Here is a 12,722-nt window from a genome sequence, read left to right as displayed (position 1 = left end):
CCGTAGGATCCTTCCCTGGTTTGGGAATGACCGTTATGACCGTTTCAGTCATGGAGGGAGTGACCACCCCGGTGTTGAGGAAAGAATTGAAGAGGCGAGTCAGGATAGGAGCCAGCTCCTTACAATACGTTTTGTAAAAGATAGCTGAGAACCAGTCTGGCCCGGGCGATTTGGCCAGCTTCAGCCACGCAATGGCCGAGATAACCTCCTCCACTCGTATCTCAGCGCCTCAGCAGAGTCTCAATACAAAGGTGTAATACCCGAGGATGCAAGATACTCCTGTATGCTCTCAGTTGCCGTTCCCTCCTTCTGGTAGAGCGCTTGGTAAAAGTGGCGAAAGGTGTTAATGTCAGCGTCAGTGGTGTGGGTCCGCGCCCGATGATCTTTGATTGCTTGAATTGTGTGCGCCTGCGACCGCTCTCGAAACCTATGTGCAAGCATCTTACCCCCCTTATCCAGGTAGAGGAAAAACTTGTGCCACAAGCGCAGTAGTGCATGTGCCGCTCTGTCAAGATCCAGGTGTTTGAGCATACGTCTTTTCGTCTCGAGCTCTCTCCATAACCGAGGCAACCCGGTTCTCTTGTGTATTGCTTCCAGGCCCCGCACATCTCCCTATAGCTCTGCTCGCTTCTCCCTGCACAGTCTAGCGTATGTTACCGAGAGCGCTATAAAATCTTCCCTTCCCACTAATTTCAGTGCTTCCCAGATCGAGGCCAGCGGAGTGTCCGCCACCCTATTTTCTGCCAGATATTGAGTAATAGTGTCACGAATCTTCGTCACCACAGAGTCAGAGTGTAGCATGGAGTCTCGAAGGGGCCAGCCCGCCAAAGGCGGCCGGGCGCTGTTAAACGATACCTCTAAGAATATGAGCACATGATCAAAGAGGGAGCGTGGCGTGATATCTGCAGCAGACAAGTAAGGCAAGAATGGGGATGAAGCTAAGAAGTGATCTAGGCGCGCATAGGTCTAGTGAGCAGCAGAGTAGTAGGTGTAATCGCGCTCTTGGGGATGCTGGGCGCGCCACACATTATGTAGTCCCCCCTCGGAAAGCCACTGTCTCCCGTCCTGCGACCAAGCGCCCGTTTGGCCTGACCGCTGCTCCGATCTATCTGTTCCCCCCTCCATCACAAGGTTGAGGTCACCACCCAACAAAATCAGTGCATCTGGGGACGCCAGTACCTGGGCGAGGGCTGAACGCAGAAAGGATTCTTGTTGGACATTCGGGGCATAAATAGACCCTATCGTAAAGATCGCCCCTCCCCATTGCACCCGCACAGCCAGGAACCTCCCTCTGATGTCAACTACCTGGGAAAGCACTTTACAATGCATACAGGCACTAAACAGTAACGCAACCCCATGTTTCTTATTCGGGCCAGAGGACCAAAGCTGCAGAGGGAAGCTCTTATCTCGCATGCGCCGGACATCCTTAGCAAAGGAGATGTGTCTCTTGTAAGAGGCACATATCACTATCTGCGCCCTCTAAAAGGGATAGGATCACAGCCCGCTTCACCGGGTTGAGACCCCGAACATTGAGACTCACCACTTTCAAAGTCCTGGTCATTCTGCATTCATCAGAGGGCCAGCGCTAACCCCTAGTACTGCGCCTAGACTAACACTGCATAGCCAAAACATTCCAATCCTCCAAAGGACCCCCCTCAGGCCCCCTGCACATCGATGTGGGACCGTCCAGGGCCTACTCAGAACCCCCTTTAGTTGATGCGGACCCACCCCTGACTCCCCCGCCCAGAACACCCCCTACCCCAAGACAAAGAAAACCCCAGAAACACAGGACCCAACAGTGTAAGCAAAAGGAGTAAACGATAGTCCGTTAAACAGGCCCCAACAGCAGCGGAACATGGCTCCAACCCACCTTCCACCCAGTTCCTGATACAGGACACCTCCCCACATAAGGGCACGAAAATACTACTCATCTAGAACCTGTGAGCAGTCTCCTGCGGCGCCAGCTATAGGCCCTGTTAGGGCCGAGCGAAGGGTCCGATTCTCACGTGCCCCCTGGAGCGTCCGTCACCAACGCCAAAGAAGCCACCGCAGCTCCTCACTCCCGCAGGCTTACTGACAGGTCAGGTTTTGTCACCGATGCCGGCTTGCCGACCCTCTGCTACTCCGTGGAACGCCACAGTCGCCTGTTGGGTGAGCCGCCGGGCTCAGTCGGGGTAGTGGGCCGATCCAGACCCAAAAAGCCGCCTCCAGAAACCGGACCTGGATCAGCTTGGCCTTCCATTTGAATATAAGCCTGAATGGGTGCCCCCACGAGTAGGGGAAACTCTGCTCCCTTAGATAGTTAGTGACAGGCTTGAAATCTCTCAGTTTGACCAGAGTAGAGGCCGCAAAGTCCTGAAACAGCATGGGGTGGTGATCTCGAAATTGAAGGGGAGCGAGGTCGCGTGCCTCTCTGAGAATCCATTCTTTGAGCTGAAAATCGTGCACACACACCGATATATCAGGTGGAGGGGCCTTGGGACCCCGCGGCAGGCCAGCGCGGTCCTCCTCTTTCAAGATGTGCCGAAAGAGAGCTTCTACATATTCCCACAGGTCCGCTCCCTCGCCTTTCCATGGGACCGCCCTAATTCTGATGGTATTCCGCCTAGATCTATTCTCTAGGTCCTCAGTGTGGTCCTGCAGGTCCAGGTTCTGCTCCGTAAGACATATTACGTCCTGCTGAAGCCGAAGTATGTCGTCCGCCGTCCCCAGATCATGCTCCTCCAGTGTCGCGACTCGCTCCCCCACGCAATCCACGTCTCGCCGCAACTCTCTCAGATCAGACGCCAGCTGGGAGCGCAGTTCAGTAATGTCCTCCTTAATAGCTGCGAATAATTCTAACATGAAAGCTTGGTTGCAGGCGCTTCGGTGTCATACCGCCGTGGGGACTTGTCGGCGGTTGGCGAGGCAGGCTGTAGAGCGGCTTTCTGCGCGCTCTCCTTCAGCAGTTTGTCCTTCTTGATCCTGTTCGCCGCCATTTTGTCACATGAGGGAGCTCACAGCCAGAACAACAATGGAGGGAGCTCCAGCCAATGTCCAAGCACCCCTGTCAGGTCTGCCATCGCGGAGGGCGCCCTGCTTCAGTCCACCCACAGCGGCCAGCGTGTTCGTGACACACCCGGTCAATCGGATCCTTCTGGCGCAAGGGACCAGCCAGGGATCTCTGCGCTCTCGCGGCCCCCCACCTCGCAGGTCTAAACAGGTACAGACGGCACACTCCGATCACAGCCCTACCTTCTCGTAGATGGACCACCACGGCAGCAGCGGCCTGCCCAATACGTACTTCTCAATCACTTCAACCGGCCCCCAGCACGGGAAGACCAGCACAATCGCCCTTGCACCCTCCGTGAGGAAAGCAGAGATTCAAGGCGGGAGGCAGTAATGAGGGTTGCAAGGAAGGGGGTATAGAGGGCCTACCACCCCCCCTCCGGGCTCCGTTCCACGCTCCGTTTGGCGCTAATGCGGGAACTAGGGCCTTGCCGTGCCCACCAGGCCTCCGCAGTGCTCCTCGGGATGTAGGCCTATTGAGGCCCCCAGGCTGCAAGCAAGGGCACACACGCCAAACCAGGCCGCACTGCTCTCCTCCGGGCCAGGCTCACCGCCTAACTCAGCACGCCCGTCGACCACCAACCTCTGGTGCTGTCCGCCGATCTGCGAACCGATCTACTGGCTGCTCAGGCAGTCACCTGCCAACACCTCACCTCTTGCAAGGCCGGTCGTAAGAAAGGTAGTGCGAGGGCCTGCCGTCCCCCCTCCAGGCTCTGTACTCCGCCGCGCTTAGTGCTAGAACTGGGGAATGAGGCCTTGCCGTGCCCACCAGGCCTCCTCAATGCTCCTTATCTCCTCGCCCAGGACAGGCCAATAAACCCCCGTCAAGCGCCAGGGAGTACCAGTCGATCACGCAAGGCAGCATGGACCGTCTCAAAGCGCCGTCTGCAAGCGAGGCACTGGGCCACAGCAGGCAATATCCAGCACAGCCACCCGTATAGTCCAGGCGGGAAAGGGCTCTTTGCGTAGGCGGGAAGAGGCAAGGGTACTCAGGGCCCACCGACCCTCTACTTGTCGCCGGGCACCGTCGTAAGCAAGGCAAAGGGGCGGGGAAGGGGCCTCACCTCAACTCAAGGCGCCCTCCCAGAGGTCCCCGGGGATGCAGGCGAGGGATCAAGCCACCGTCTGCACCGCGCCGCCCACCATCAAGTCAGGTACGTTGCTCCGTCTGCTAATGCCCACCGGCAGGTGGCCTCCGGAGCCCGGTGCCTTCCACCGACCGGATCTCAGGCACCCCGGGGAATCCCTCTCCCACTCCTCACCTCTGTAGGCCCTGCAAGAGCCGGGAAGGGAAGAACAACACCTCCGACGGGCTCCAGGCAGCTCCGGAGCCCGCACCCGCCTCTCTGCAGACTCGAGCACCGCCGTCTCAGCAGGGCCTCTCCGCTACACTGCACTCAGCTGTCGCTCTCACTGCTCCCGGCTAAGGACACCTAAGAATCGTTACAAGCGTCACCGTCACCTCCTCACCGGCCCCACCGCCACTGCTGGACAGCCCGGTCTGCTCCGCAGCTGTGCAGGCCCCCGCACTCCGCAAGCCACGAGGCCCGCCTGGCTCACCGCTCGTCTGGGCCGCACCGTGCCTTTCCTCTGCTTTTGGCTCCAACTCAGGAAATGGCGCCGCTGATCGCCGTCGGGCAGCCCCAGGGAAACGGGCACCGCTGTTCCGTGCTTGGATGGGCACCTTTCAGGGCGATATACAATGCTAAGAAAATGCGGCGCCAGAGAGACTGAAAAATACGTCCTACTCCGCTGCCATCTTGGCCACGCCCCCCGGAGATATCTTTAGTCATAGCTTTTGGCTGTAAAAAATGATTTCTCAATTGAGAAAATAGATTTTTTTATTAAGTTGAACTTTATATCACTGCTTTACAAAATACTACTTTTTTGCCATCTTAATATGGCCATGATAAATCTTCAAGGCCGGTATAAACTGACATAGGGCATCAGCCTTGTAAGCCTCTCCTCCACTTCCGCTCCAACTGTTTGCAATGGAGATGATAGTCAGCTAAAGCCTGGGTATACCAAGGGGCTGAAAATTCTGTTCCCTCTTTACAAGTCTTTTCGGGGCTATTTTAGTGGTGACCTGAATAATCCAGGTCTTGAAAGCTAGAGTGTCCTCCTTTCAATAACCGGACAAGGCAGGTATCAAAGCCGATGCACAACTAGACAACTTGGTGTCGGTTGACAGATGAGCCCATTTACAAACTGTTGGGGAGCTGACACTAAGGGGATAGGAAGCTGCAAGACGACTGCAGGTGTATGCTAAAAGGGATAAACATTTGATCGGACCAGATCCACCGGATGGGAAGGGGGGGGTTTGAACTTTCTGATAATAAAAATTAGAACAAATCCCATATAGAGAGTGGCCTGCAGAGTGCGTAGGTAGTGCCACCAACTGACGGAGCCCAAAAGTGCTTAACGTGTCCATAAAATTGCTACATTAGGATCATTACTACATTTCAAAAGAAGGTTAACATCTCCTAGGATGGTCACATTTGCATAGCGAAGAACAAGGAGAGCTACTGCTTATACTAAAGAAGCTAAATAAATAGAGCTTGGGTCAGTGGGCCAATAATTAAGCCCTCCTGCAACAGCCAAGGAGGGACTAAGAGGAACACAAAATCCAAGACTTTCTGCCCCTTTCAGGGACTCTAGATCAAATGTTTGGCATTGGAGGAAGTCACAAAAAATGATTGCCAGCCCAACTCTGCACAAATTTGTTCTGTCCTAAGAACGGTGTATCCTAAAGGTAAGGCATGTACAACGTACATGTACACCATTCCGTAAACCATGATTCGGTAATGAAAAAGAAGTACAACCATAGGTCCAGGAGTAGGTCATGAATTTCTGGAGTATGGTTACATAGAAAGCGGGCATTAATAAGACTATTACACAGCGATTTTTTTCCAGCTTTTTTTATAGAAGGAATTAAAGAGTAGGGAAAGGTTCCAAAAGTCGATTTACATTTGAGACATACCAAGGGACCTTTCATAATACTAGGAGACAAACTTAAATCACAATGCCTAGCAGTATCATTTAATGATTTCAAAATGCAGATAACATTTGGGTACCTGACCGTGAACGGACAGCGTGGCTAGTGCTGGTGTCGTTCTGGATACAGATGGGCTAGCACATGGCACGAGCGGGGTGTCCGTGGTGTATGGCTTATTAAATACCAGTGGCAAAGCACCACTAGAGCGCCAAAGTCGAAAGATGGACGCTCTAAAAACAAACACCTGGGTTCCAGGAAATTATGGAAAAAGCAAAAGTGGACAGGCACACAAAAGGAAAGTATTCGGCATTCAAATTCAAAGTTGACTGCGTTTACAAAACTAAAATAATTTGGTTAAAAAAAAAAAAAAAACATTCCCTTTACAAATTACCCCCCATTCATCAAAAGCCACTAGGAAGAAAGTAAAAACAGTTCTCTTCACCAGCGTGTGATTTCTAACTAAGCACTCAATACTTGGTCAATGCTCCAGGGAAGTGAGAAATAAATGAAGAGAAAATGAAACCGGCATATGCTGACCAATCACGAGCCAGAAAACAAGAGTGACAATGAACCTAACCAATGGTAAACAATGGCCAGGCAAGAAGCCCCTTTTAATTAACAAAATGTCTTGCAAGCAACAGTGCATGCACTGTCTGAGGTGAGAAATAATGGCAGGTTGACTAAAAATCTCAATTGGAAACGGGGAATATACATAATAGGAGAAAGTTCCACATAAAGAATTAATTTTCAACCCTGAAGAAACATCGAAAATGCACAACAATTTGGTAATTGTTTAGCATGTCCACAAAACTGCAAAAACCAAAGAGTTTAAAGCACAGCAATCTGATATGTATTATTACTAGGATTACCTACTGCATATCATCTAACGTAATTTAGAAATAAAGTACTTGGTGAATTCCTTCATTTTGGTCACACTATCCAGGTGAGAACAAAAAAAGATATCCCACCACAAATAAAGATGAATAAAATATGGGCAGAAATGCGCTTGAGTGAAAATGAACCATCATTGAAGAAGTAATTCCGCTCCCAGAGACGGATATCTGTCCTACATAATCTTTCTCAAAAAGCAGAACCTTTTCCTTTCCACTTGACACACCTGATACATCACATCTGGCATGCCTTTTTCTAATAGACAATATCAGTGGGCCAAAATATATAATAATAGCACTTTGAAACATGTATAACATAATTCCTTTACGCAAGTGACAGACAGGTAACATTATATCCTGACAGTGGAAGCCTCAACTCAGAAAATGCCTGTGAGACAACTGGCAGAAACTCGAATCCAGGAAAGGGATAGAACGATGGCATTATGCTTCACTATACACACATCCTGTAGTAAAAGAGTGCACATGCAGTGCCAGGAAGGTCTTTCAGGGGTTTGCTGTGGCAGACACGCCACCCTACACAAGAGTAGTAGATAGCATACTGTCATTCACTTTTACGGTATAGAGACACCAGCACTCCCCAGGGGCCTTTATGGAGGGAGTGCAAACTTGCCTTCCCCAGCATCTAAGTGATTTGTTGCTCCTTTCCACCAGCAACCCAGCATTAATGGATTCAGCTACATGTGGACAGATGGAAGCCCTCAACAGGTGAAGAAGGTCGACCTGGGAAGGTTGCAACAAATCACAGGGCCGACCCTTCAATCCCTGAACCAAGTAAAGGGCAGACTTTTTAATCCCTGAACCAAGTGAAGAGCAGAGAAGTAAGTAGGCTCTTTATGTACTTGAGGGTGAAAACATTTTTCTTATAAGTCAGAGGGTGGTAGTAGGAGTGAGACAACTACGTTGAGTTTTACTTGGCCAGAGATCCTGCAAAACATACTGACTACATAAAGTTCGTTTTTATAGAGATTCTCGGTCTGACTTCGGGCATTAGTTTAGTTTAAAGCGAAGATAACGGAACAAAGTTGCTGGATAGCTGTATTGGTTTTAATGCTCATTTTATAATAGGTTGTGACTGCATCAGCTACGACTTGATTGTAGCAGGGAGTTCATGGTGTAGAAGTTATGGCTTCCAGTACAGGTGGTTCGGTACTGGGTACACTGTCGCAGAGACCTTTTCAGTAGATAGGGAGGGCCAGGCTAACCACCATGCCCTTACAGAGTGAAATTATGAATATGATAGAAATATAGAAAAGTTCAGCAGAGCGAGGCAATACATGATTAAGAGGGCAGCAAGGAAGGGGAAGAAGAATGTTTAGCAGCACTATGAGGACATATGAAAAGACTATGGTGAGATGGATTTGCCGCAGAGAGGTACATGGGGAGAGAAACGAAAGAGCAAGTACCACGGTGGAAATGATGGAAGAGTCTGACAAGGATGATAAACAGTGTTTAATAGTGGCAGCGACAGCTGATCATCTTTTGACAAAGATAGAGACAAGCATTAATTCAGAAGAAGTTGACAAGACAAACTTTAGCATGCAGGTATATGTCTGCCAATAAAAGTCAGAGAAAGGTAATATAGGAAACGAGACAATGGCTTCATGGAATTCCACGACGTGTTCAGCATGCGAAGAAGCAATGGGTGATGAGTCACAAAAGAGAAGAAAAGTATGCCTAAAAGAAAGGAAAGTATTGCAAGGAAGAAAGTATTCCATTCACTTACTCTCTGCATTTCCCCCTATTCCGATTGAGGAAGTATTAGCACTCATCTCCCAGATAAAGAGTGGTTGCCCGATGGACATTATCCCTGCACGTGTTATGCCCACACTGGCAGCGGATCTGGGACCGGCTATCCAGAAGCTGATAAACCGCTCACTAAGTACTGGGCAGGTTCCACAAGAATGGAAAAAGGCACTGGTTAAGCCGCTCAGGAAAAACACCACCATCCCCTGGAATGAGCTAACCAACCTCAGACCAATATATCTGCTTCCCTTTCTAGGCAAAATCATTGAAAAACATGTAAACAATAACTTGTCTAGATATATTGAATCTGCAGGAGTGTTGGACCACTCACAGTCAGGCTTCAGGCCTAAACACAGCACTGAGACCGCCCTGATGTCAGTCGCAGACGATCTACACATGTACCAGGATAGGGGCCTCTCCGTTATCCTGGTACTACTGGATCTGTCTGCGGCATTTGACACCGTATCCCATTCCATCCTTACTGCCAGGTTAGCTAACATCGGCCTGAAGCACGAAGCCCTGGCATGGTTGAGGAGTTTCCTAACAAACCGCACCCAGCAAGTAACCATGGGTGCGTATCGGTCAGAGGAAGTTGAAATCTCCAAGGGGGTGCCACAGGGCTCATGCTTGAGCCCCACGTTTTTTAACATATATGTGGCACCCCTGGCTAACATCATGAGAACGTACGGATTCGTCCCGATATCCTACGCGGATGATACGCAACTCATCTTTCCTTTTAAGACCTTTACTCCCGAGATTAGGAACTCCTTCTCCCGGGGCACGAAAGCAGTGGCACACTGGATGTCATCCAACTACCTGCAGTGCAACGTTGGAAAGACAGAAGTCATGTTGTTTGGTGAGGAAAACTACTATGGACTCCTGACTGGTGGTCACAAGACCTGGGCTCAGTGCCTAAGCCTAAACAATTAGTCAAAAATCTGAGAGTCCGATTAGATCAGGAACTTACCCTCAAACAACATGGCAACCAGGTGGTGGGAGCCTGCTTCCATGTCATTGGCATGCTGCATAAAATGTTCCCCCTTTTACCAGATGCAACCAGGAAGACGTTGGTACAAGCTCTAGTCATGAGTCGCCTAGACTATTGCAATGGCCTACTACTATCCGCTAATGAGGGAGTCACGAATAGACTTCAGGTGGTCCAGAACACGGCTGCCCGCTTGGTCTTGAACGCCCCTCCTCGCACGCCTTCCAAACCTCTATTGAAAAAACTACACTGGTTATCTGTCAAACAAAGGGCTAAGTTCAAGGTATGCTGCACCATACATAAAAGCCTTAACGGAATGGGCCCTGCATACCTGTCCACCAAATTTGTCCCCATATACCCCCTCGATCACTCAGGTCAAGCGAACAAGGCCTTCTTTGTGTACCTAGAGCAAAGAAGGCCAGACACGGAAGTAAAGCACTTTCAGTAGCAGGACCTTCCCTTTGGAACAGTCTCCCAAAAACTCTCAGGCTATGTGTGGAACACCTTCCTTTCAGAAAAATGCTGAAAACATTCTTGTTCCATCACTAAATTGCTGCTAAATTAGCTCTTCCCCTAAAACTATGTGGTAGAAGTCAAAGGCGCGGAGATACTCCCCCGGGAGTCGAAGCCAGCGCGGTACAAACATGAAAATAAATAAATAAATAAATGGTGCAGTAAAGCAAAAGGAACACGGTGGCCAATGGGAGGGAACATGTAAAAGAATGTTTAATATGAAATTAATCCTATATTTGTTCACTCATGCGCTACTAGTAAAGAAAATAATATATTTAAATGGAACTGAGAGACAAACACCAATTGGTAATAGACTGCTACGTTAACAAAAATGTTAAATAAGAGAATAAGCTGCTTCATTCAAGTAAAGCACGGAGAAGGCCTTAAAGTGAAGAACAACATTTACTACATTCCAAAACCCTTAAAGAATCGACCACACATGAAGGACTGCATAAAAAGAAAACAAAGTGTTAGTATCTGTCAAACTGCATTGGCTTTGGTGAATATTAGTCCTGTACATGCCCACTTCATCTCCAACCTACAATATCAATGGTTATCAAGTGCAAGGACTCACTGATTTTGCCAACAAGCAAATAGTCTTAAGAAGTCAATACTTAATGTCCATCTTCACACCACTGCTTCAGTACACTGACTAAAAACAAATTCAAAAGGTTTCTAGAAGTACATAGTGCAATGGGAGTTGGTCTATTGCCAAAGTTTATTGTCCGACTACCTAATGCTAGCAACATGTTTAATCTTTAAGAAGCGGGATGCTAACTGCAACAATAAGCATACATACTGTGATGGGGAATCCTCTCAGATTTCAATAGTACCCTACCCATCTTTAGGCCATGCCTGGGCAGCGCATGCGCAGCGAGGCAAGCTGTATTCAGGCAGGGACTTAAAGCTCCACCCATATTTGTCATTGGTTTGTTTCATTGTTCACTGTAAACTGTGGCTGTTCATTGGTCAATAGGATTAGTAGGCCCTCCTTAGTACAGCCTTCTCTCAGTTTGTAACCTCCCATGGCGACACCCCTGGTTACGTGCGTTGTTACTCTGTAGGCTTTCATTACAGCCTCCAATTACTATTTTCTCAAATAGCTTTGTCCTGCCTGTTGTCAGGACACGCTCTCTCCTAACCATTTTTTTTTTTTATAGCACGTGCGTCGAGCGCATTTACAATGCAGTAGGTCTCGCATCTGCAAGAGTTTAAGCTATTGGCATTGTAAATGACAACGCCTTTTATTTATGTTAAAAACAACACATAAATGAAAGGCATTGTCATTTACAATGGCAAAGCTCAAACTCTCGTAAATGCGAGACCAATTGCATTGCAAATGCTAGTGTCAACAATTGGTCGGACTACAACCCTGAAAATACAGATACGTGTGTGTATACAATTCTTGTTGGGCGGACGAATGCATTGGGTCACAAATTAACCCACGTCTTGCAGAAACATTCCAATAAGCGTTAGTTAAGTAGCCTTATTCTGTAACGCAAATCCTGTGATAAGTCATTTGCAATGCCAATAGCTTAAACTCTCATAGATGCGAGACCTATTGCATTGTAAATGCGCTCGGCGCCCGTGCTATAAAAATAAATAATAATAAAAACGGGTAGCCTGATGTGTGTCGCTACTAAGTCACAAATAAAGCACTGAAAAATAACAGTAAAATGTATATACTATATGGCTGTGTAGTTTGTTCGGTGTGCTATCCAATTAAAAGTTTGTGTCTGCTACAGACGTGTCAAAATATTTGTACACACACCCTGAATCACGAGCCAGCACTGGCAAAGAGACCAAAACGTGCCAGACCGCATGTTATACCCACACATACGAGAACGAGGTATATTCATCAAGCAGGACAATGATAGCAGTATGGCTCCTGAACGTTAAGTGTTTCTATAGAACGCTAGCGGTTACAAATATGCCTGCAGTGTACAACTGACGGAACTAAACTAAATTTGTGAAATTGCATTTCTTAAAAGCTATAGAACTCCTGATTCCAAGTGGAAAGGCGTCGCGGAGCTTGCACTTCAGACCCGGCTTTTTTAAACCGTTGATCGCCTCAGTGATTACAACCAATAACTATTACAGCCCTGGTGTAAACAAACTCCACTGTGGTACTTGGTTGCAGCGCCTTTATCCGTGTCTTTCGGTAACCGGGGCTGCTGTTACCCGTTCCTGCGGTATGATCGAGGGACCCGCCATGGGTCGCTCCTTCCGACACTATTATGAAGTGAACTTTGGGGAGGTCTTCCGTAAGGGGCAGTCGGGAGCCAAACTGAAAGGCAGGAATGGCTCGCCGAGGCGCCCTCTCCATGACAGCCGCTCCGCCGGAGCTCTCCAGCGCGGCGCCCCGCCCGGGTGGAGGTGCTCGGGGCCGCCCGAACTTCACTGATGCTTCCCGGGCCGCCTGCGCCATAAAGTTCCATCCCGCCTGACAGCACCACAGCACTGGCACCAAACTCACCTGCTGAGCGCCCAGCCTTCCGCCTGCTGACGGGGTCCCGGCTCTGCCTGT

General features: G+C 49.1%; 1 protein-coding gene across 1 annotated transcript in view; it reads right to left on the bottom strand.

The window, feature by feature from the left end:
• Positions 1-12,722, bottom strand: part of PLEKHF2 (pleckstrin homology and FYVE domain containing 2) — a 99,872-nt gene that overhangs the window by 87,066 nt on the left and 84 nt on the right. Inside the window, exon 1 of the mRNA XM_086966023.1 lies at positions 12,672-12,722. This exon is cut by the window's right edge and continues 84 nt beyond it. The gene's annotated coding sequence lies outside the window, so the exon portion shown is untranslated. The remainder of the gene's footprint in view (positions 1-12,671) is intronic.

Source organism: Lissotriton vulgaris, chromosome 4_1 (genome assembly GCF_964263255.1).
Source record: "Lissotriton vulgaris chromosome 4_1, aLisVul1.2, whole genome shotgun sequence".
In the NCBI taxonomy this organism is placed as follows: domain Eukaryota; kingdom Metazoa; phylum Chordata; class Amphibia; order Caudata; family Salamandridae; genus Lissotriton; species Lissotriton vulgaris.
The sequence above is the reverse complement of the archived record's forward strand: the minus strand, read 5'-3'. Positions and strand labels throughout refer to the sequence as shown.